The 26,966-nt window shown below is 36.6% G+C and overlaps 1 pseudogene; it reads left to right on the top strand.

The window, feature by feature from the left end:
- Positions 1-788: 788 nt before the first annotated feature.
- On the top strand, positions 789-26,485 carry LOC119043257 (calmodulin-1-like; annotated as a pseudogene).
- The last annotated feature ends 481 nt before the right edge of the window (positions 26,486-26,966 follow it).

Raw genomic sequence — 26,966 nt, 5'->3', positions numbered from 1 at the left:
TCCTTAGAGGGAAACCTTTTTCTGATCTGAAAAAGGTAAAACAGAAAGTGGCAAAGCATTTAAAAGGCATCAAAACTGACAAGTTCAAAAACTGCTCTGAGCAGTAAAACATCTTGATAGGTGTATTGCATGAAATGAAGAGTACTTTGAAGGTCACTGAAGCTTAAACACGTCAGAATAAATACATACTTTTTAAAAAATAAATTCCATTTTTTGGGGTCCCCTTTGTATTTTTTAAACCTAATTACTCAGTTGAATTCTTCATCTCTTCCCAGTTATGAACTTAAATGGTTGAATTATATAATTGCCTTACATTTCCCCTCTCATCTATGGGCAGTGTATTATGAACTTTCTTTGTCTTTATTATTTGTGGTTGGAGAATTCCAAACTTGACTAGTTGCCCAGTACAGCTCCCAGCACCTCATTTGGGTCCATAACTCTGAGCTTCAGCTCCTTTATAAGGGAGCTGTTTGAAGATACAACACGGCTACAAAGCAAAACAACTGTGGAAGTGTAGTCTAGAAGTATATCTACCAACTGAGGCAGAGCATTAACTGGGAGAATGGATTTTGCCACAGACCCTAATAGAATAATATGGTTAACAAGGAAGTATTCCTGTGAATTCTTCTTCAGTTGGACATATTCCTGACAGTCATTAATTTCTCGTGTTGCATCAGGAAGGTGCAGCAAAGTAAGAGCAAATATGCTTTTGGCCAAACTTCAAAGTCCTGTAAAAAACAGCAGTGTCAGAGACCTTTGTCTATGATATTGAATACACCAGATGATTGTCCATGGGCAGGCTGCTGAACTCATTCTACAAGGACATCACACAATGGAGAGATTACCAGAATTACTTCAAGATCAGAGAACAGTACACAAATATAGCCTTCCTGGGACAGAAAAAAAGGTGAGCAGCTAGGTTTTTGTGGATGAGATGGACTGTGCTTACTGAATATTTATCAATTCAGCCAATTTAGGGTTATCTGGTATGTTTAACTCTAGGATGTGACTGAATCCAAAATGTGTTATATGTTGACTATTCCCTACCACTGCCTTTGCCATTCAGAACCTCCACCTTCAATGGGAGAGACTTAATATAAACCATAACTGACTGGTCATTTGTTTAGCTAATTAATCCTTATTCTCTCTTCTCTGTCTCTTTTCTTCAGTGATGGATCTCATGACAATCTTGATTTATGTCCAGCTTCCCATCTGGACTTGGCTTTGATTTAAGTCAAAAAATTTCAGATCTAGAGCCTTGGTCTCTAGACTTGGTTCTTGGACATGTTGCTCGCTTGGCTCTGATGTTATTTTTGTCTTTCGGGTTTGGTCAGGAATGATGTATTGCTAGGTTAGGCAATTCTCCCTGTATTCTCCTTCTTAGTGGGAAGTGAAATCAGTCATGGTTATAGTACTGGAGGAGAGTCTGCAGAGAGAGATATAATGACTATTCCCCTGACCTCTGCCCTGCTCCCACATCCTCTGTGCATGAAGAAAAGTGAACCAGACCACAGGAGTGATAATAAAAACTAACATTTATCAAGTGTTCACTTCATGCCAGATATTATCTTATTTAACCACCAAAATAATAATGGGGTTTGTAATTCAACATGTTTGGAATTTTAGTTCCTGCATAACTTTGGAGAAGTATCCTCTGGAACTCAGGAATTTTTAGAGTATGAAATGGAATAGGAAGAAAGTTGCCTGGGCAATGAGACAACAGCCTTAGCATATGTAGATATCCAAAATGTGCTTGGAATTTTATTCAAAGCAAGTTCTTGTTACTTTAGTCATTTGCATTTTCAGTTCCTGATTAGCAATATGCCTCTCATAAGATTATTCACTCTTCTTACGCATTTGATACAAAGATGAAATCATTTAAAATGTGTAATCATTCATGTCACTCCCAGGAAGTTTTGAGCAGTAATAAGTAGATCATCCTTTATTTGCTTAGAGCAAACAAAATATTCTTGTTTACTATGGCCAATAACATTCTTCAACACTGTGGAACATAATGAATTCTGGGTATCTAACTTTGAAGTCAGAAGCTGAAAAGACCTAAATTAATTTGAAAAGGAAGAGAAAAGACTTGGAGGGTTGAGGCATGCCCTACAGACAGAGGGTGTCTGGTGGGTGACTTGCACAGCTGAGAAAAGAGGTTTGGGGTGACTGTTGTTGGAGAATTTTCTTCTAGTAAAATGCATGCATGTATGCTCCTCCCTCTTCTATTTGAAATGTTGTTGACTATATGACACATTCATTGCTCATGATTACTTTAGTATGAGTGGATTCTCCACACCAACAAAACATCCCTATTTAGTTTTGCTTCAAGTATCTGCATAAGCTGAAAATAAAGATTCTACCAGTGGTCAATTAAGATATGTGTTCTGAATCTCAAGTGTCAATCAGATTTAAGCCAGATGGTGGTAGCTGATGTCAGTGATGCCTTCCTTGATGAAAGGTGGTACATACAGTGCAGAGAAGAGGAGAAGAAAGGTCTCCTCCATAGAGACCTGCACACACTTTCCAACAAAGAGTGAAGAATCCTTTGTGATAATACTTTAAGTTTAACTATTTGTGTTCTAATGTACAAAGTAAATAATGCTTAGGGACCTTCCTTTACTGTGTTTTTAGCTCCACATGTACCAAAGTTGTTTATATACTAAACAAAATTTGTTGCCCACTGTTGTACTGTGGTATAATAAGACATATATTTTTGACCTTGTCCATGGATCCTGGCATGGAACTTCCAAGACCTTTGGAATCTTTGGAGAGATGTGTTGTTCTGAATGTGAATAAGTTGACTGCTGGCTGAGGTCCCTAGACAGCTTTAGAATTTGGGCTCGTTGTCAGAAAGACAAAAGCATGATTAGAAGGTTGGGACTTTCAGCCCCACTCATGAACCTCAGGGGAGAGGAGAGGGTCTAGAGATTGACATATTCATGAGTTACCAATGCTTTAATCATGCCTATGTAATGAAGCCTGCATGGAAAGCCTAAATAATGGAGTTTTGAGAGTTTCTAACTGATGAACTCGTGCATATGCTGTGAAGAGTGTACCCCAGTTCTATGGGTACAGAAGCTTCTTTCCTTGGGATCTTCTAGACCTTGCTCACTGTACCTCTCTATCTGGCTGTTTGCTTGTATCCTTTTAAAAATACTTTAAATAAACCAGGAGATGTCAGTAAATGTTTTCCTGAGTTCTGTGACCTGTTACAGAAAATCAATAAAATTAAGAAGAGAGTTGTGAGGACATTCTTCTAGCTAATTGATATCCAGTTGTTCAGAAGTACAGGTGAAGACCTGGGTCTTGTGACTGGCATCTGAAGTGTGGGTCAGTCTTATGGGACTGAGCCCTTAACCTGTCCAGTCTGCACTAACTCTGGGTAGTTAGTCTTAGAATTGAATAGTAGCACATCCAGTAGTGTTCATGTAGTTAGAAAATTGGCAGTGTGATACCCCCCACACACTCACACATATTGTGACAGAAGTATTGTGAGTATATTAACAAATATTCATTTACCTTCCAATAGACTTTCAGTGATTTTAAGGAGGTGTATAAATTTTTTCCTACTCTAAATTCTCTAATAACATTTGTTTTAGTATTCTGTGGGGTACCCAGAAGGAATAGATATCTACTTTCTTGGCATTTGGCCAAGCAAGATGAACAATCTAAAGCAGCAACCAGGAGAGTATTAAATATTCCACTAGTTTTCTTTGAAAATCCTTGAATGAGGCACAGAAAAAGGATGTGTGTGTATGTGTGTGTGAGAGAGAGAAAGAGAGAATGTGTGTGGATAAATGTGCAGGTGAGTGTGTGGGACTAAATCTCTTAGCTAGTAATACATAAAGTATATACATTATATATGAGACATACACAATATATATAGCAATATAATGAGTATATAGTATGCCAAGCTATAGTTAAATCCCTAGAGTAAGTAACTGTGTATGTGCCACACAACGCAGTATAGTTTTGAAAAGTGGCTACGGAACGAGGGTCCACATTCAGAACAGATTTGAGACTCTGTAAACAGACTCTTCTGTTTACAATATAGATGCTATTTTACAAAAACAACTGTGTGTATTTTGTTGTGTGTTTTGTGTGTGTGTGTGTGTGTGTGTGTGTGTGTGTGTTGTCTACACATTACAAGCTTGACCAGACCAGTAGAGTCTGGTCAAGATGTAGAATTGTTGAAGGATTAACAGAATAATTTGTTGGCCTCGCTATACTGAAGGATGGAAATTTAATGAATGGGAGCAAGGTTCCAGAGCTGGAATGTGTGGGTTGAACCCTGGCTCTTTCATTTACTAGCTGAGTGCAGCCTTGGGAAACTTACCTGACTTTCTCTTCATTAGTTTCTGAATAGGTAAAACGAAGATGTCTCACTCTCTACCTCACACAGAGGTTGCAGAGGAGCTTATATTGGTCAATTAATGTAAAGCACATAGCATGGTACCAAGTAACACCGTAAGTATACAACAGATATTATCCACTATTATCTGCTCTCCTACAGAGTGAGATCTGCAAGCACCAACTGGAATGAGAAGGTCTGTTGCCCTGAGACTCTGCTTTTAGGGCTATCTTGTCTCTATCTTTTTCAGTGCCTGAGATGGCAGAAATAAGCTTCACAGCTGAAGCTCCGCCATGCATCGCTTGAGCTAGTACTGAGGCCACTGTAATCCTGCCATGTTGGAAGAGTACAGCATCACACAGCCAAGGAATATGGGGTATGATATTGGGCATAAATACAGGTAGCAGGGATGGAGACACAGGTTGTTTAACTTTAGATAAGCATACATTACATTATCTCTAGGTTTCTTCTCATTGCAAAAAATTATTTATTTCTGTTTCTGTACCCCCCCCAAAAAAATGATTGAGTGACAATTATGGCCAAAAAAGTTTAACTGGCTAAGTATATCATAGACTATAATGAGTATCCCAAGTGGACAGGATCATAAAGATCAGAATGGGATCCCTTCCACTGTGCATATGAAGACTGAGTTGATAAGAGACCTGACCCTTTGACTCTATATATAGCCTGTAATTGGCAAAGAAGTGTGAAAACTGGACTTCCTGACTGCTGGTTCAGTGAGTGGTTTCTGATACCCAGGAGCAGACATAGTTACTGTTCTCAGCTGCTTTCAATCTAATGGAATAAATCAGTATTAAGGATATTTTTATAAGGTAAAATAATGATTCATACAAATATAAAACAAGCACATCAAAGATTATATTTAATTATTTAATTAAGGAGGGAACCATTAAGGTATAAAAGCTGATTCAAAAGTGAATTAAAAAGTATCATATATAGACAATCAAGAATGCTGAGCTTTTTCTGTTTGATACAAAATAGACCTCTTTACATGGGGAGACTAGTTACATTTTCGAAAGACAAAACTGTTTTCATTTTTATGGACAAGAACCATCAGCCCTTCACAAGTTATCTTCCATCTCCAATTATAAATGATCAAAGACAATGAAATATGCAGGCCCCGACTGAATCAGATAACTTCAGCAGACTTCTTTAGAAAATCTCCAGCTTCCAGTGAAAGGGGTCAGTTATGGGTTGAATTATGTCCTCCAAAATAATTCCTAATCCCCAGCACCTCGGAATGTGACCTTATTTGGAAATAGAGCCTTTACACGTAATTAAGTGAAAATGAGGTCATTAGGTTGGACCCTAATGCGATATAACTGATGTTCTTATACAAAGAGAGTATTTGGATACAAATATATACAGAGGGAAGACAATGTTGGACACAGAGAGAAGACAGCCAAAGAGAGAGGTCTGGAATGGATCCTTCCCTCACAGACTTCAGAAGGAACCACCCGGCCAACACCTTCCTCTCCCATTTCGGCCACCCTAACTGTGAGACACTGCTTGTTTTGTTTGAGTCACCCAGTTTTTAGTACTTTGTTATGACAACCCTAGCAAACAAAAACAGACAGCAATCCTTTTTGTCCTTAAATGAGAAATAATTATAAATAACAGTGTCAGGTAGTGGTAAATGCTATAGGACATATACAAAGGACTTGGGCATTAAATGATAGACAATAAAAGAATAAGAACTTGTGCCAAGTTTGCTTGTGTATGTAGTTATAATAGTTCATAATATATCATTATAAATATTACTGAAAAGGATTCAAAACCATTATTACTGTATTCTATCTCTAATTTACTTCAATAATTGTTATTTATTTAATAATTTCTGAGCATTTTTTAGAGACTTTCACATATTTTAGTTAAATATATCCCCATTCCTGAGAGGTAGAGAAGACTTATCCAAATTTTCCAAAAGGGAATCTGAAGCTCAAGAAAGTTTAATAGCTTTTGCTAAGTAAAAACCCTGCCACGTGGTAGAGCCAAGTTGTAATGTTAAGACGACAAGTTTAAGTTTTACGACAAGTTAAGTTTTACCTGGCCTTACATTGAAATCAGCCCAAACAAGACAGACAATATTTGCTTAAAAATATACAAGGTCTGTGTTCTTAATCTGACTTTTCATTACTTCAAATCCAGATTAGGAGCATCTAAGTATCTCACAAATTTCTTTTCTTGGTGTCAGAATTTTGCTCTTGGTAGCCACAAGTAAAGATTTCACATTTTCAAATTATTAAAACAGTTCTAAATTTTTAGTCTCTTACCTCTGGGTTTTGGATGCCAATTTGACCACTCAGGTGAAAATTTGGAGATCTTTATCATCGATAATCCTTAACTGTCAGAGTTAGGTGCAAGGCAGGGGCGGGCTCTAACAGGGGTCCAACCCGTGGCCCGCAGGCCACATGCGGCCTGGGATGGCTTTGAATGCAGCACAACACAAAATCATAAAGTTACTTAAAACATTATGAGATTTGTTTGTGATTACCTCTCAATGTATTTAATGTGTGGCCCAAGATAATTCTTCTTCCCATGGCACAGAGATGCCAAAATGTTGGACACTCTGCCTAGAGCAATCAACAGAGGGATCAGGCTGTATATTTACACTGACTATCTATTGTGCCACATATTAAAAACTATTAGGGACACTGTCCAAAAAAAACCCCAAAAGAACAACTGTGTCTGCGATCCAAGAGAACATTAGGATTCAAAATAGATCTTTAGGTCCTAGTCCTACAAACCATAGTTGGAAAACATGGTTATAATGAACAGGAAGTGTGGTGAAAGGACCATTCCAGACTATGATTATGTTCAAGTTCAATGTTATTACCACTGGTAAATTGAAAAATGGGGACTTAGCTTTGGAAAGATACTTTGTAAATGCTAAAGCTGCTCTCATGGCTTGTTAGAAAAGTCAACTCCTGTTACACATTCTCTTACTTTCCTAATGGTAGGAACTGAGTGGAGTGTACAGAGGTGTGAAACTTCACCTTTTGTGAATATCAGAATCATTGTGTTTTATTTTTTCCTGCTTTGCTTTTCCCTTAAGCAAACCATTCTATCCACCCTTGCTCAGCTGCTTATGATAGGGAATGTCCAATTTTGGTCATTTGCATTAACAAGAATGCAATACTTTTTGAAGTCTGAGAGGAAGCCATAGGGAAATCAAAAACAAGTTGAAATTGTCAAGGCAGGTCTTTGGAGTTCAAGCAGCAATGCCAAGGCCAAGTGAAATTATGTGAACAACTTGTTAAATTATGATAAAAACACAAAGACAGTGCTCTTAAATGACCTCAAGGCAAGAGGCTTAGAGAGTTTATAAACCAGTGGAATAGAGGGCATGACATGGGGAGGGGAGGGGGGGATTTGGCAAAGCTGGTCTAGATTTCTCAAACAGGGCTCAGCGATTACCTCCATATTTCAAGTCGAGTCCTGGTGATATAAAAATAGAGATAGTGCGGGGAAAACAAACATGTTGCTTCTGCAGATGCAAAAGGCTTGAAAAGTATCCAGCACAATTTAAAATTACAAGGTAGAGTAGAAAGAGAATGAGATATAAAGCCAAAACACTCCGATTAAAATCACAGACTCGTCTCTTACTAACTGTATTAAAAGCCAGATTACATTTCTGAAATATAGTTCTGTCATTTTGATAAATGGAGATATTAGGCCAGTAGTTTATATGATGAGTTCACAGGGTATTTTAAGAATAAAGTGAGATAATTTAAACAAATGTAATTTGTAAAATGCTTCACACATTTAATTTTTATTATTAATCATAATAATTTAGATATATGATATCAAAGTACTTGACAATGCATCTTTTTAGATGCTAAATAAATTTAAAGGTTATTAATTTAATAATAAAATCATCAATAAGACTAGTACTCCTTTCCTTTCTTATTCCAAATGTAAACCACAGAAACAGAATATTAAAATAAGAATGGTGTGTCCTGACTCAATGAATTTTCTTATCTTAGAATTTATTTTTATTGAAAAAGTACGTACTTATTTTTACCTTATATAAGTTTAGTAATTGAAAAAAAAGCTACTATATTCAAAACCGAATGTGTTCGGCAGAGTGCTTACACCATGCTTTCTATGTATATAATCATGCCAGTGAACTTATAACACAGTTTTCAGCCTTTTGTGTCCAGCGCAGATGCTGAGATGAGAAGAGGTTAAATAAGTGGCCCAAAAGGACCCAAAGAAGGATTTGATCTAAATAAAATAAGAATGGGGTGGTTGAGTAAAAGGAAGATTAATAAAAATTAAAGGGGACAATATCTTATTTCCAAAGATTGCATGAATTATCTTGAATAACTGCCAGAAATTCACCATAACAATAAAAATATGCAGAAAATATGAAATGACAGAATATAGATGACTATATTATTAAATCAATCAACAATGTATTATTGAACCACACATTGATAAAGGAAGATATTCCTACCCAAGGCATTGTTGCTAGAAGTCAAGGGACAATTTATATATCCTCTAAAAAAATAATAAAAAAGGATTCCCCCTTGTATACTAGTTTGAGAGGATATTAGACAAAGACCATGATTCTTTTGGTGGTAATGGTGCAGCAGCAGATTCAATGAAGGACATTATTTTGTATCAGAATATTCTAAAAGGACTTTTGCCATATATATATCTTTTATTTTTCACTCACTCATCACCCTCAACCTTATCTTCTTCCTCTCAGACTTTAGAAGCTATGCTGGAAACAGTATTGACTTACTATGTCCAAATCAGTGCCTGTGTGGTCAGCCCCCACCTTAAACAAAGACATTCCCATCAGATATGACATAGATTACCTCATAGAAGCCAAGGTCAAAGGTCAAACCAGGTTTGGGGCAAGACCAAATATTTTATTATACATAAATCATCCTGATCATGACTCATTTTAAATATTGTGATTAATGGTCTATCTAGTAAACTCTTTCCCAAGCTCTTTACTTTGTTCTCTTATCTCATCCTTCATGTCTTGGCTCAGATTTCATCTCTCAGGAAGGTATTCCTTGACCACCATTACATAAAGAAGATTCTTCCTACCCTACCTCACGTTAGTTGCTCACTATTACAGTATCTGTATTTCCTTCATGCCATTTATTTGTTTGTCTCATTTATTATCAGAATTGTGACTACAGTATAAACACAACACATCAGGGACTTGTCTTTTGTTTTCTATAAGTTTCAATATATTGTTATTAGTTAGATACTGACAATACATTAGTGAAAAACAGAAACAAAAGCTTGAGTCTAAGCTTTAATGCTTTCTAACTATGTGACCTACTTGAATTCTCTGTGCCTGAGTTTCTTCATCCCTAGAATGGTAATAACATTAGTAACTGTATTATGGAGTAGCTATAAGATTAAAATAAATGAATGTGTATAAAGTATTTTTAAAGAGTCCTTGGTACATAATTAGCATGCTGATGTATGAATTAAAAAATGAAAAAAAATGGTTTTGGAAAAATTGAATACCCACATGCAAAGAAATGAAGTTCAATCTTACCTTACACCATGTACAAAAATTACCTCAAAATGGATGAGAACCCTAAAGGTAAGACTAAAAACCATAAAAATCCTAGAAAAAAATAGAGAAATATTTTATGGCATTGGACTTCGCAATGATTTCTTAAGAACTTCTATAACTCAAACTATGAAAAGCCAAATTCTGCTTCAGTTAAAAAATGAACAAAGAACTGTGGTTGGGTGGCTCAGTTGGTTGGAACATTATGCCATTAATCAAAAGGCTGTGAGTTCAATTCTCAGTTGGGGTACATGCCTAGGTTTTGGGTGTTGTTCCCCATTGGATCATGTAGAGTAGGAAATTGATGGATTTTCCTCTCTCTCTCTCTTTCTCTCTCTCTCTCTCTTTTCCCCCTCCTCTTTCTCTAAAATCAATAAACATATCCTCAGGTGAGGATTAAAAAATAAAAGTAAAAAATTAACAAAGAAAAAGGCAACTAATAGAATGGGAGAAGATATTCGCAAATGATGCTTCTGTTGGGAGTTAATACCTAAAATATATAAAGAACCCATACAACTGAACAGAAAAAACAATCCAATTAATTTAATTGAAAAATGGCAGAGGACCTGAATAGACACTCTTCTAAAGAAGACAGGCAGATTACTAACAGACATATTAAAAGATGCTCAACATTACTAGTTATAAGATAATGCAAATTAAACCCACGATGAATAAGTCTTTTGGGGTTTCTCTTAATTGAGATCCTATGTGCTTCCTGAACTTGTGTGACTTTTTCCCTCTCCAAGTTAGGGAAATTTTCTGTCATTATTTCTTCAAACAGGTTTTCTATCCCTTGCTCCTCCTCTTCTCCTTCTGGTACCCCTATGATACAAATATTATTACATTTCATTTTGTCCTGAATCTCCCTTAAACCTCCTTCATTCTTTTTCAATCTTTTTTCAATCTGTTGCTCTGTATGAGAATGTTTTTCTACCTTGTCCTCCAGGTCACTGGTTTGATCTTTTGCTTCACTTAGCCTGCTTTTAATTCCTTCTACTGTGTTACTCATTTCAGCTATTGTACTCTTCATTTCCTCCTGGCTCTTATTGGTAGTTTCTATGTCCCTTTTCATGCTGTGGTAGTTTTCAGAAAGTTCTCTGTAGTTTCCATGGGATTCTTTTGTTGTTCTCACTGAGTTCATTGAGCTTCCTTATAACCATTATTTTTAACTCAATGTCTAATAGTTTGCTTGCTTCTATTTCATTTAGCACTCTTTCTTGGGGCTTTTCCTTTTCCTTTGATCGGGGGTAATTTCTTTGTCCCCTCATTTTAGGTGACTCTTCTTGTTTGCTTCTGCTTCTTAGATTGATCTGCCCTGACTCTCAGTCCTCATGGTGTGATCTTCTGTGGTAGGAGACCTGTGGGACTCAGTGGTAAAGTCTCTTGATCTGAACATGATGATCTTAGGATGTTCTTTATGCCATTTATGTGGGCTCTCTGATTGTAATTGGATTTTGGTTATTGTTGGGCCATTCTTTGGTGGGTCCTTCCCTCTGGATGGCTGACTGAGAGTCACTCTCCCCACCTCATCTTGTATGCAGTTGTACAGGTTTCGCCACAACAAAACCAAATAGTCCAATAAACAAACCCATACCCGCAAAAATAAACCTCACATTCACAATATAAATAGCAAACAAGCCAATATTAATATAGGTATAAAGAGATTATGACTATTGTAAGAAAGGAATAATGAATACAAAATGACTAACTGAAAGAAAATGGTTTTGAGAGGGTAGAGGGAGGAGCAATAATAAGAGTAGGGAATAGAGACAATGCACAAAGAGAAAGTAAAAATTACAACATAAATTTTAAAAAGGAGGATAGAAAGGGCAATAGAGTAGAGAAGGGAAGCATATCATATTAGGTTTAAACAGAAACTTGAAAATATATATAGAGAAAAAAACAGGAACCATATCAGAGAAAAAGATGCAGCACAGAATGATCAACAACAAATGATTAGATTAATCATTTTTAACAACAAACCAAAGATTAATATAATATAAGTGGGATGAGGATAACAGGGGAAAAAAGACAGAAAAGCTTAAGACATTTCTAGAGGAAAGAGAAGTGATTTTGAAAGGATGGAGGGAGAAGGAATACTAAGAGTGAAAATGAAAACCTGGCTAAGACAGGAAAAATTTAAGATTTGAGACAAAAAAGAAAGGGCAGGAGGAAAGCAAAATGGAAATCACAGAGGGGAACAGTAAAATTTGAGACTTGAAATGCAAAAATAGTGAAAATATGGAAATAAAATGGGAGAAATGCAACAACAACCACCATATCTACAACCAACAAGCAAAGACTGATAAAGGTGGAGAGAGAATAAGGGTATTTAAGAATGGGGAAAAGAATGTGAGATGACTAATGACAAGAAAAATGCTTTTGAGAGGCTGGAGGTGGTAGAAATAATAAGAGTGCAGAATGGAAACTAGTTGTAGCAAGAGAGAAAATAAAATTTAAAACAAAATAAGAAGAGGAAGGAAGAAAATAAAATGGCATAAGAAGAGGGAGGAGCAAAATATGAGATTTGAAATAAGCTATAATATAAAAACTAGAGACCTATTAGGCACAAACTTGAAAGACAAGAAATGAGTGTTAAAAAAAAAACTCTGCAGGAAAGAAAATATCACAAGTCATGAAGAAGACTGTGGTGGAATTCATCTCAGTAGAATCTAGTGTTTACCATCGATTTTTTCTGGATCTGCCTTGGTGATATCAGATGGTATCCCAGTCTGGCCCTAGGCAGCCTGTCCAGGACTGCCAGCAACCCAGCAATCCACAGTCTGTGGCTGTCTCCTTCAGTTATTAATCTACTCTATCTGTAATCAGGAGCACCACAAGGTGGAGCAGAGTAATTCCTGTTACTTCCCCTCAAGCTGATGCCTCTTGGTGGGTACTGCTCTGCCTGAGCAAGATGGCTCCTGAAGTGTGGGGAATGAATGACTCAGCACAGGGATCCTGGCAGCTATTCCCTCAGTTCTCTCCCTAAAACCAGTAACCCCAGATTCTCCTCCAGCATCTCTAGTTCACTCTGCCCCACTTTGCTGGAGCCCAGGGTAAGTGGCTACAAACAAAATTGTGTCATTTGGCACTTTAAGAGGTTCTCCGTGTCTCCAGCCATCTCTTCCTGTTAGACAGAAACCCTGCTGCTTTTCACAGTTGGGCGTTATCTGGTTTCCTTTCTGGCTCTGGTGCTGTACAATGGGGCACCCAACCTGGGGTTTTGATCCCCCACTTCTCAGGGTCAACCCCTTGGCTGCTGAAATTTCTCTCTAGTACTTCAGCTGCCATTGTGGAACCTTGCAAGCCCTCTTCTGTCTCCTCCCTACTCCATAACAGTCAGGCTGTGGCGAAGCGGTTTCTTCTGTCTGTCCATGTTTATATGGCTTCTCTACAGCTAGTGTTCAGTTGGTTATTCCAAATGATTTCTCTACAATTTAGTTGTAATTTCAGATTGGTCCTGGGAGAAGGTTAGTGGAGCTTCCACTCACTCCTTGGATCCTCTGTATAGATGACTTTTAAATGAGAGTTATTTTTTTATTTTAACACATTAAAGCATTTATTTAGAATAGTCATAATTCTTACTGTAATTTGCCTTTGCAAGAGCGTAATGCCACAGATGAGGCATTTAAAGCTCAACCGTAAAATACTGATTTATATTTTTTAAGTAACAATTCATTAGAAATTTGATGTTGATTAATTATGGTTGTGCATTTCACCAAAAGAAGGAGAATTATAAGGAACAACATGCACTATACACTTTAATAAACTATCATTATGGGATACTAAAATTTAAGTAGAATGGATCAGAGCTAATCTCCATTTATATACCTACTTGAGTAAAAAATAATGTTTTCCAGAATATTTCTCAGCATTTATTTTCAATTGGTCATCTTTACCCAAATTATCATTTGCAGGAGGTAAACAATTTATAAAATAGGATAAAAAGGGAAAGCTAATTAAATGCTGTATATTAGAACATTCACATGGAAATGCAAAAATTAATTGACTCCTGATTGGCAATTGCAGTGTTAAAGTGGGCGAAAGCATCATGACCCATCTGTCATTATCCATAATGACTAATACCATGTTTCAGGTACTGTATATAAAGCAGTTACCATGCAATTAGCTGTGTTCTCTTTAATTTAGTAGGTACCCGACTGATTTAAAGAAACTTTAGTTGTAACACTGTTGTCAAAGTTCCATTAGTGTTTCTGATGAGAAAGTACCTCCAGGTTGAAATGTGGTAGTTAAGCTTTCAGCTTGAGATCATTTTCTTTCTTTGATTTTTTTAAATCTCAGCAAAACAAATTATGTAGCTTTAAAATTATATGTGAGTTCAAATACTTTTCAGAAGTCATTAATAAGTTCCAAAATAAAAATAGCCTGTTTTTCAGCATAAAATTAGCAAAAACACCAGACAACTTTATAGAGCCTTAACTCTTAGGAAGGGAAAAGCAAGTTTTATCCTAACATAACAAGGGCATGAATCTTTAAAATCTTGAGTTTAAAGATAAATAAAAGAGTTCAGTTCTCTCTTTTTTTCTGAAACACTTTCCATTTGCCTTTCTAACCAGTATCAGTGACAAGTTTATTCCTGGCCTCAGATCAAAGGATTTGTCCTCATACACAGATGGATGCTTCCAGAGAACAAGTTCAAAGACAAAGAGCTTCTCACTGTGTGCTGGGAATAAGAGCAGACACCATTTCATTGTGAGGAGGACCTCTCCTTTCCTCTCTTATGCTTTTCCTATATCCTACCTTCTCAGTTGTTAAGGTCTTTTCTAATGGAGTTTTTTGTTGTTGTTTTGTTTTTTATTCCTTTCTCTAGATGGGGAAAAACAGCTTGTTATGTAATACTTTTCCCATACCTGGGAGTTTTTTAAAAATAAAAAGCTAGCCTCACCCTGGGCAGTGTGACTCAGTAGGTTCAAGCATTGTCTGGTGACAGAAAAGTAGCAGGTTCAGTTCCTGGGCAGGGCACACACCTGAACTGTGGGTTCCATCCCCAGTCTGTATGTATATGATACCCATTCTGGGCACATACAGGAGGCAACCAATCAATGTTTCTCTCACATTGATGTTTCTCTCTCTCCCTTCCTCTCTCCCATCTGCTATCCCTTATCTCTAAAAGCAATGAAAAAAAATGTCCTCCAGTGAGGATTAAAAAAATAATAAGCAAATAGGCTCAAGCAAACCAATGCTTAATAGTTAGCATCATATAAAAGTCAATGTCTTTAAATTTTATATATTTGAGTCATTATATTAAGTAATATTAGAAACATTATTTTAAACTTTTAAGTAGAAAAATTTTCAAGTTGTTTTTCCATCAGTGATCAACTGTTTTTTGACTCAGAGCCAAATTAATATTTCCAATAGTTATGATATCTTCATCCAAATGTGTTCACTTGCATTTTCAAAGTATCTGTATTACTAAGAGCTTATAGAATCCCTAAATTTAAACTTTGTAGGTCTTATGTTTGGAAAATAAAGAAAAAAGGTAAAAGAAATATAATTGTAGTGGCAGGCCTATATTTTAATACATACTTTCTCTAGCTATAAAAGATCCAAAATTTTAATTTGAAGTGAGCCATTATATTGGTAGTATTTGTAAAATTATGTATATGTTTATATTCAAAAGTTATTTTCAGTGTGTTTCTAAATTACTCTACATATCTTATAGCTTTTAGTTCTATGAGTTATTTTAGTTCTATATAGTTTTTTGAGAACTTTGTATATGTAAGTTACTTTTCTGGAGGTGTTATGATCGATAAGATAGGAACTCACAATCAAGTAGGCATAACAAAGTTTAGTGTTCTTATACATTCCTTTCAAAACCTAGAAATCATATTAAACTAAAAAACTTCTGCACAGCAAAAGAAACCATCAACAAAATGAAAAGGGACCCACTATATGGGAGAACATATTTGCCAATGATACATCTGATGTGGTTAATTTCCAAAATATATAAAGAACTTATACAACTCAATACCAGAAAGACAAATAGTCCAATTAAAAAAATGGGCAAAGGACCTGAACAGGCACTTCTTCAAAGAGAACATACAGATGACTAGTATACATATGAAGAAATGCTCAATGTCACTAATCATCAGAGAGATGCAAGTTAAAACCACAATGAGATATCATTTTATACCTGCCAGAATGGCTGGCTACCATTGATAAATTGACAAAGAAGTGCTGGTGAGGATGCAGAGAAAAGGGAACCCTAAATGGTGGGAATGAAGACTGGTGTAGCCTCAATGAAAACAGTATGGAATTTCCTAAAAAAATTTAAAAATGGAACTGCCTTTTGACCCAGTGATCCTACTTCCGGGAATATATTTTTAGAATCCTGTAATACTAATCATAAAGAATATATGCACCCTTATGTTCACTGCAGCATTATTTATAATAGCTAAGATCTGGAAACAGCCCAAGTGCCCATCAGTAGATGAATGGATAACAAAGCTGTGGTACATTACACAATGGAATACTATGTGGCTATAAAAAGAAGGAACTTTTACTTTTGTGACAGCAAGGTTAGATCTGGACGTTATTATACTAAATGGAGTAAGGCAGTCAAAGAAAGACAAATATCAGATGATCTCACCTATATGTGGAACTTAGTGAGCAAAATAAACTGAGGAACAAAATAGAGACAGAGTCATGGATATATGGAACAGACTGACAGTTGTCAGAGAGGATGGTGGAGGGAGAACTGAATGAAAGCAGGAAGGAGATTAGCCAAAGAACATGAATGTTTACTCCATGGAAACAGACAACAATGTAGTGATGGCCAGAGGGAGAGAGGGTCAGGAGCTAGGTGGGGATGAGCAAAATGGGGACATCTGTAATACTATCAGTAATAAAAATAAAGAAAAATGTTGGAAATCAACAAATATGTTAACTGATCAAGGCAACATGAATTATGTTGAAAGTTGGAAATAAGTATTTATTTTTCATTAGGACATTTTAAAGCAAAACTTTTTTAAAAAAGATTTTTATTTATCTTTAGAGGGGAAGGGAAGGAGAGAGGAGGAGAAACATCAATGTATGGTTGTCTTTCATGAATCCCCTGCTGGGAACTGGCCTGCAGGGAACTGGCCTGCAACCTAGGCATGTGCCCTGACTGGGAATCAAACCACGATTGTCTGGTTTGCAGGTCCACACTCAATCCACTGAGCTACACCAGCCAGGGCTAAAGCAAAAACTTTTGATTAATAAAATTGTAGATAATGCAAGTAGCTTCACCTGTTATCACCTGATTTTGTTATCATATCCAAAAACTCATTGCCAAGAAAGACCAATGTCAAGGATCTTTTTCTTCATGTTTTTTTTTTTCTTGGAGTTTCATGGTTTCTGGTCTTACATTTAAGTCTTTAATCTAGTCTAAGTTCATTTTTGTTAGTGGTGTAAGATAAGGGCCCAAATTCATTCTTTGGCATGTGGATGTCTAATTTTCCCAACACCATTAAAATAAGAAATTATCCTTTCTACATCAGTATTCTTGACATATTTATCAAAGATTAGTTGACCCATATAAGTAAAGTTTTACTTCAGAGCTCTCTACATTTTGTGTCTATTTCTATGCCAGTACCACACTGTTTAGATGACTACAGCTTTGTAATATGATTTAAAAAAACAGAAGGGGGATGATATCAGCTTCATTTTGGGGGGGGGGGTCAGGATTCCTTTGACTATTCAGAATCTCTCGTGGTTCCATTGGAATTTTAAGATTCCTTTTTTTTTATTTGTGAAAAGTGCCATGGGAATTTTTATAGGTAATTCTTTGAATCTGTAGATTGACTTAGATAGTGTGGAGTTTTTAACAATATTAATTTGCCTAGTTCATTAACATGGAATATCTTCCTATTTACTTGTCTTCAATTTCTTTCATCAATGTCTTAAGAGTTTTTGTGTACAGATTTCCCTTGCCCCTTGATTTTATTATTTCTATGTATTTTATACATTTTGACACTAGTGTAAATAAAATTGTTTTCTTGATTATTTTCTGATATTTGTTAATGCATGGAAACACAACTAATTATTGTATATTGATTTGTATCCTGCAATTTTACTGAATATATTTGTTAGTTTTAACAACATTTTGGTGGAGTCTTTAGTTTTCTCTCTATATAAGACAACATTATTTGCAAACAAAGACAAATTAACTTCTTTTTCAATTTAAATAACATTTTTCTTTCATAACTGCTCTGTCTGTGACTTCCATTAATATATTGAGAAGGAGCGGTGATGGCAGGCTCCTTTATCTTGTTTCTGATATTGGAGGAAGAGCTTTCAGATTTTTACCATTGAATATGGTATACTAGGCCTGTCAGGAAAAAGTCCAGCCATTGTTAATATAACGAGAAAGGTTTGTGTAACATTGATGTAACCTGGCAGCCAAGGAGAGTGGGCTGGAATATGCATGTGTGAACAATGATGACTTCACTGTACTAGTTAGTGGGGTGGTAGACACTTTTGAGTGAGCATGTATACTGTGTGGCCATAACATTAAAAATGACTTGAGTGAGTAGAGCAATGAATCTACTTTAAATTTTGTGTTAAGCTTGACCATTCCTCTGTGGAAACTATTTGGATGATTTAGAAGGCCACAGCCATGGGCAACTGGTGATTGGCAGCTTCATCACAACAACATGCCTGCTCAGGCATCACATCTTATGCAGAGTATTTTTGTGAAACACCAAATCACTCAGGTGACTCAGTTCCCCTACAGCTCAGATTTGTCACCTTGCACCTTCTGGCTTTTCCCAAAACTAAAGTCACCTTTGAAAGGGAAGAGATTTCAGACAGTTGATGAGATTCAGGAAAATACAACAGGGCAGCTGATGGCAAGTGAGAGAACTGTGTGAGATCCCAAGATGCCTCCTTTGAAAGGGCAGAGGTATCATTGTCCTGTGTACAATGATGCTTGTATCTTGTATCTTCTTCCATAAGTGTCTCTAGTTTTCATATGACATGGCTGGATACCTTCTAGACAGACCTCGTCCAACACAGCCAGTCACACAACCAATATGTTGTAATTTTTATCATGAAAAATGTATTTTTTCAAGTGTTTTTATGCATCTATTTAAATTATGACTTTTGTCTTTCATTTTTTAAAAATTTGGTATATCACTTTTATTGATTTGTATATGTTAATAAATCTTAGTTGATCATGATCATTATCCTTGAACTGAGTTTGCTGGTATTTTGTTGAGGATTTTAGTTTCTATACTTATCAGAGATATTGACCTGTAATTTTTTTTCTTTTAGTGTTCTTATCTGGTTTTGTTGTAAAGGTAATGTGGCCTTATAAAGTGCATTTGGAATTGTTTCCTCTTCTTCAAAGTTTTGGAATATAGTCATATTCCACATAAAAACAGATATAAATTCTAAGAAATGTATCACTAGGCAGTTTTTTCATTGGGTCAACATCATCCTCATACACAGTACTTACACAAACTTAGATGATACAACCTGCTACAGACCCACGTTATATGGTACATCCTGTTGCTGCTAGGCTACAAGCACTGAAATCTGCTTGTTACTGTATACTTGTTACTGCATGTTACTGTATAAAACAACACAAGATTAATTGAGGGCAAAAACACTGATACAAGCAAGGGATGTGGTAAACACTAAATGAATAAGGCTATGGCTGGCATAACATAGCATGCTGTTTAATGGCAAACCTTTTTTAATGAGCAGAAAGTATACAATTTAAAATAATAATTAAAAATGTAGTTTACTAAATATAAAAACTAATGACATAGTTGTTATTATCATTATCAAGTCCTGTGTACTATATGTAATTGTATATGCTCTACTTCTTTGTGACTGGCAGTGCTGTAGGTTTATTTACGCCAGCATCACCAGGAACATATGAGTAATGTGTTGTGCTACCACATTAAGGCAGCTATGACAACACTAAGTGATAGGAATTTTCAGCTCCATTATACTTTTATAAGCTCACCATCACATAGGTGGTCCATCATTGGCCAAAATGTTTTTATGCGGTGCTTGTCTATAGCTTGAAAGGGTTATCATTAGTCCTTCTTTAAGTGTTTGGTAGAGTTACCTGGAAAGTCCTCTGGTCCTGAGCCTTTTAGAGTCAAAAGATTTTGATTACTTCTTTAGTCTTCTTACTTTTTATTTTTCTGTCCATTATTTCTATTTATTCATGATTTAGTCTTGGTGGGTCATAGGAATTTACCCATTTCTTCTAGCTTATCCAATTATATAATTGTTGATAGGAGTCCCTTATGATTCTTTGTATTTTTGTGAATCATTTGTATGTTTCCTCTTTAATTTTAACTTTTGAGTCCTCTTTTTATTTTGTTAGTTTAGATAAAGAATTGTTTATTTTATTTCTCTTATTAAAGAAGCTCAGAGTTCTCATAGAATTATATACTTGAAACCTATGTCACTTTATTAACCAGTGTTACCCCAATAAATTTAATTAAAAAATTAAAGATACCCTGCAAAGGTTAAAATAAAACAGCTGTTAATTTGCTTGATCTTTTCAATTGTTTTCTAGTATTTATTTTTTATTTCAGCTGTGATCTCTATTATTTCCTTCCTTCTACCAATATTTTAAGTTTTTTCTTCTTTTTCTAGTTCATTGAAATGTCAGGTTGGATTTCTTATTTGCAACCCTTCTTTTTATTAATGTAGGCATTTATTACTATGAACTTCTCTCTTAGGAGTGCTTTTGCTATATCCTACAAGTTTTGGTATATTATGTTTCTATTTGTTTGTATTTAGATACTTTTTGATTTCCATTTTGATTTCTTCTTTGACTCATTGGTTGTTCAGGAATGTGTTTAACTTCCAAATATTCATAATTTTTCTACATTTTCCAATTTTTCAATTCTGAGGTCTGGCTACTAGATCCTTTCCAGTTTCCTGTGGTGTTGCCATGTTTGCCTGATTCTTTATGACACATGTGGCCTTGTGTTGGTGCATTCGAAGGAGCATATATTTCTAGTGTTTACAGACTGGTCTTAGCAAGTAAATATCTCATGTTGTAAGGTTCTAGGTAGATGGTATTGTCTTCAATCACAGTGAGTAGCATTAGAGCCAGTCATGTAGCTACTGTTTTTGCACAGGGATCTCTGTTTGTCAAGCTTGTTACAGGGTTTGGGCTGGTGTGGATTTTGGCTGGTCCCTGAGGGCATAGGATTCCTTCCCAACCTAGGTCTGTAGGGCTGGCACTGAGATGGTGGCATACTCTATGGTTCAAAAGTGATAGCCTTGTTACCACATGCATGGATGTATGCACCCCCCTATACACCCTGGGAAGGCCCCCCATACGTAAGTCACTGAGCAGGTACCTAGGTAGGCAAAATTGACTCCTGATCAAAACTCAGAGGGGCTAGAATGAACTCAGAGGGCTGTTGCAGCATAGATAGCTGAGATTATACTCTGAAAGTCTTTCTTCCGGGCATGGGCATATGTGCCTACTGCCAGTTCCTGGGTGCACAGGACTTCCCCCAAACCACTGATAAGTAGTGTTGGAATCTGACCACAGAGTTACGTAGGGATCCACATGAGTTGGGCTCATGTAGGTGGGCCTGCCTCCAGAGGCATATTAGGACAGGTCTCCCTTGGACCCTGAGACAGGTGAGACCTGTGCTGGAGCAGGGGCTGAGAAGGCTGGAGCTAGGTTATAGGACTGCTTCAAAATCTGAGTGTGACTGGAATCTGTGGGCTTACCTCCAAAGGCACAGTTGAGCTGGTTCCTGGGAATCTGTCCCTGAGCTCTTAAACATTTTCCCTAACCCTGATGGATTTTGTGTGGATATATTTGACAGCTTTGTATTCAATCTTTTTGGAAAAAGAAATGTTTAATTTATTTTGTAAGCACATGGAGAACCATAGAGAATACAGACTCAACTCTTAGTTCCATGAAGTTATTCTGGAAAAATGGTTGAAGTTCTGATATGGTGTTTAAACTGTCTGAAAATATGTATTCTCCCTTTCACAGGAATTGCTAATGTCAAGCTGGAACCCTTGGGAAAATATTTGCTCATATCTGTGTCTGATATAAGTACTTCATGCCCCAAATATGAAAATAAAAATAGCTTTAAACATGTCCTCATTCTCTTGATCAATCTATCTTTAGAGAAGATAGATAAATGGATCAATCCATTATAGAGAAGGATGGCTTACAGTGGTTTGTAAAAACTTAGCAAGAGTCTGAGTGGAGCAAGCAGCTGAGTGGTTGTGTGGTCACGTCTCAGAGACAGGCAGCACCAGCGGCTCGGCTGGCCAGCTTACTGAAGAGCAGATTGCAGAATTCAAAGAAGCTTTTTCACTACTTGACAAGGATGGTGATGGGACTATTACAACAAATGAATTGGGAACTGCCATGAGGTCTCTTGGGCAGAATCCTACAGCAGAGTTACAGGACATGATTAATGAAGTAGATGCTGATGGTAATGGCACAATGGACTTCCCGGAATTTCTGACAATGATAGCAAGAAAAATGAAAGACACAGACAATGAAGAAGAAATTAGAGAAGCATTCGTGTGATTGATATGGATGGCAATGGCTACATCAGTGCAGCAGAGCTTCGCCACGTGATGACAGACCTTGGATAGAAGTTAACAGAGGAAGAGGTTGATGAAATGATCAGGGAAACAGATACTGATGGTGATGGTAAAGTAAACTATGAAGAGTTTGTATAAATGATGACAGCAAAGTGAAGACATTGTACAGAATGTGTTAAATTTCTTGTACAAAATTATTTATTTGCTTTTTTTGTAACATATCTGTAAAAGTTTTCCCCTAGTGTCAAAAGACATGCATGTATAGTAACTAGGACTTTGTTCCTTCCTGTATTCTTCCCTTATTGTCATTGCCCCAAAACCTTATTTTAGAAAATTGATCAAGTAAAATGTTGCATGTGGCTTGCTCTGGATATATCTAAGCTCTTCTGCACATCTAAACTTAGGAAGAGTTGGTCAAATGAGGGAACATCTGGGTTATGCCTTTTTTTAAGTAGTTTTCTTTAGGAACTGTTAGCATGTTGTCGCTGCAGTATGGAGTTGTAACTCTGCATGGACTGTAGACAGTCAACAATATGTACTTAAAGTTGCACCATTGCAAAATGGATGTATTATCCAGGAACTCTTACACTATTTTTTGTACTGCTGGTCCTGTACCAGAAACATTTTCTTTTATTGTTACTTGCTTTTTAAAACTTTGCTTAGCCACTTAAAGAAAATCTGCTAATGGCACAATTTGCCTCAAACCCATTCCAAGTTATATATTTGTTGTCCAATAAAAAAACTTTACCCAACCCCCCTAAAACAAACAAACAAACAAAAAACTTAGCAAGAACTGGTAACTACTTTGTAGCTTGTCACAAGTTTTTTCAAATTGGATTCATGAATCCAGCATATATGCCTGCTGAACATTTGATGGCGGAAACCCATGTAAATCCTGACCAGTGTGGCTCAGTTGGTTGTAGCATCAGTTCGATCCCCAGTCTAGGCTGGTACAACCCCCAGTCCAGGCATGTATGGCAAGTAACCAACTGATGTTTCTCTCTCACACCAATGTTTCTCTTTCCTTTTCTCTCTCCCTTCCTGTCTCTTTCAAAAAGCAGTGAAATAAATGTCCTCGGTTAAGGATAAGGAAAAGACACTTGCGTGAATCTGGTCTGACAGAGGATGTGTACACACACATTCCTCTAGTGAAGATGGAGAGGCATATTGTAGGCACCCATGCTGGCTGTTCTCAGTAAGAAAACAGCTAACAAAAGATACAGAAGAATTGATGATACCAAGAAAGTCTTTAAGTTACACACATTTTTGCTCTACTACCTATTTAAGAAGCAATAGCAGACAAAATCAATATGTAGTTATCAAGATTAAAAGAAAACATATTGAGACTACTTCTGTAACCAGGCAACCTGGAGTCCAGCCACTTGTCACCTTGCATACACAGAACGCGAAACCTTCTGGGGAAGAAAATAGGTTTTTACTAACAGGGTTCCCAATTTGAGGGGGCTGGAAACATTCCTGCCCTAGTCTGACCGAGCCAATCTTTCTTACAAAGAACAGAAAACAGGCTGCCCTCAGGACGACTGAAGTTCAAATCCATGCCCAGAAGTTCCCCATTATTGCTTATCTGTAGCCTAGGTTGTTACTAAAATGGGTCTCTGTCTCTATAGCTCTAGGCCTGCGCTCTCTCTCTCTCTCTCTCTCTCTGTCTCTCTCTCTCTCTCTCAGACCAGAGTCCCCTACTAGCAGCTCTCTCTCTGTGTTCTGGCAGCACAGCTGGGATGCGCTACCAGATCACTCCAGACAGCTGTGCAGGGGAAAGCTCCATCCTCAGGGAACTGTCCAGTTCATGCCTCGGTATGCTGCTCTCAGGGCAGTAGAGGGGAAGCAGTCCAGGGCCCAAGTGCTGTGTGGCACTGGGTCGTAGCATCCCAAGGTGCCCAGTGAGGCACACATCCCAGCCCAGGACCCTGCCTCTGGGAGCTGGTTTCCTACCGTGAGGGGCCTGAGCCCTGAGTTCTGGTGTCTGCTGCTCTCCCGTGGGGAGCAAAGCAAGAGAGAGCTGCTTCTACCACTCTTCCGTTCGACAGAATCCCAACATTTCAGAAGCCAGTGGGAGTGTCCAGCTTTTCAACCAATGTAGGCTATGTCAGCCATGTTTGCCTTTGCCCCTGCCCGTTCCAGCCACCGTATTATTATGTAAGGGGCCAAAGTCTCTAGTAACTGGGGGTGGGTGTCCAGCCCCCACAGCTCACACAGGCATTTTGCAGTCTGTGTTTCAAGCTGGGTTGATTGCCTTAGACAATCCCCCTTCTCAGGAGGCCTCTCCCTTTGCAGGGAGGACAAGCCACTTCTGATATTCAGTTATGAATACCGCCCCTGACTTCTCCTGGCAATCTGGCTTGACCCCTCTGCTATACTTTTTCTGCATTAAGAAATTTTTCTAGTTATTTTTTTACATTAAAATAGGTACTCTCTGTATTAATCTAAGCATTTGTTTAGGACCACTGATTGGATAAACACATGTTCCAATTGTCTGGCATAGTTCAAGTTTACACCTGTGGTCATAGTATAAATATTAGTGATGCCACAATTTGGTCAATAAATGATATGTTACCCTTGTTATTGTACCCTCGACTCCCCTCCATGTGGTGATAAAATTTTTAAATCTAAGTACAGTAGAATACAAAAAACCATTCTACATGAAAATAAAGGGATGAAGCATATTTAAAATGACATAATAAATCAATAAAAGTCTGATTAAATACAGTAAAATTAATCTATACCTCATTTAAAAAATAATGCAACTATTACATAAAAGCATACATAGAAAATAGAATTAAAAGTAATATGCTGCCTTCCAATTTATTTATCCATCTTTTTATATTTTGAAAGTGAGTCAGTGAGCCTAGGTGCACCATCTAGTATCCATATGTTGTTTGTATATAATATGCAGGCTAATTCCAGGCAGATATCAAAGGTTGATATTATACAAATATTTATTGATATCTGGACTATATCATGGAATTTCTCTTAGATACCTACTATAATATTATGTTCATGGAAGATTTATGTACAGATTTCAAGAGGAATTCATCAGGAAATGTCACTTAATAAAAAGACAAATTCTTTATCAGAAGGTAGACCAGTTATCTTCATCCTGGATACACACCTGTATCATTTGTAGAGTTTTAAAGGACCCAGTTTCTTGAATCCAACTCAGAACCTAATTCACTAGGTCAAACTCAAGATTCTGGGTTTTTTAGATGGGCTGGAGGCAATTCTGATTAGTGGGGTTTTTTTTTAGAACATTGCACAATGGCCTTGGCTTTGATTGTCAAATTTTTATGTGGTTTCCTGCTTTGGTGACCTAGGCTGGACTCTTTTACAACCTTCACCTAAAGCCAGGGTTCTACTCAGGCTAAGTAATCTGATAGTTGCTTGTCTATTTTTTAAGTCTATGCCCTGGTCTTGACCCTTTGTATATTATGTAATTATGTAACTGTAAGTGAAGGATGAGGATAAATGATATATAAAAAGAAAGTCTTCTTTTCAATAAGAATAAACTAGCATTTCAATAACTTTTCCTCTTAATATGTTCCTCTTTTGAAATTTTACACTAATCTAGATTGCCTTCCTAGCATAGAGGCTGTCATCTGCACACCCTGCTTACAGAGATGAGAGGAGAGAAGACCCAGGGCAACAGTCTGGAAAACAGAATGCTTCTCATAAGCGATGAATATTTGATATATGAGAAAACCAAGAGATGATTCTCTTTACTTCAGTATAGTTCTCTTTATGCCTGCTAATTTTCCAACTCCTCACACGTCAGTGTTCTTTTATTAGCCATTAGATAGTAAATATTGTTACTAATAATCAGAACGATCTGAATCTAGGATGACATTTTATTGGTCACATTTTTGAGAAAGCCATTAAGACAAATACTGAGCAGAAATTGTGATTTACATAAAAGTGAAAATATAGAGAATCTGCTAAAGCTGCAAAATAAGTCACCCAAATTTGAATGAGATGTTAAAGTCCATGATTTTAAACTTTACTGACACAGAAACATGTTTTTGTTCTCCTAAAACAATTAGTTTAATTTAGTCTAATTTTTATAGTTATAGTATTCTATTTCTTGATGATCAGTTCAAGTAGAAAATTTTCAAAGTAGATGACCATTTAAGAGAAAATATAAAACCATTAAGTTTATTCTGTGACATTTTTTAATGCCAATGAAAAATTCCAAACCTTAATTGAGAGACCATTGTAAATATTAGAAGGAATAGTTTGCTAGGGTAGAAGCAAATTTAATTCCAAGAAACAGTGGGCTTATTGCATCCTGCCAGATAGTGGAAGCATTTATGACCATAAGAAGTCTATTGTTGACACATTGTTAATATTAATTAGGCAAAGCAAAAATATTCAATAATAGGAAATATTCAGAAGCTGTCAAAGAGCCTTGAAGAACCCAGAGTTAAGAATGTTGTTTTTTATGACTTCTATTGAAAAATAAAACAATATGTATTTTTT

This window comes from Artibeus jamaicensis, unplaced genomic scaffold, assembly GCF_021234435.1.
Source record: "Artibeus jamaicensis isolate MK-2021 breed Jamaican fruit bat unplaced genomic scaffold, CSHL_Jam_final scaffold_584, whole genome shotgun sequence".
NCBI lineage: Eukaryota > Metazoa > Chordata > Mammalia > Chiroptera > Phyllostomidae > Artibeus > Artibeus jamaicensis.
This window is presented reverse-complemented; position numbering and strand designations above follow the sequence as displayed.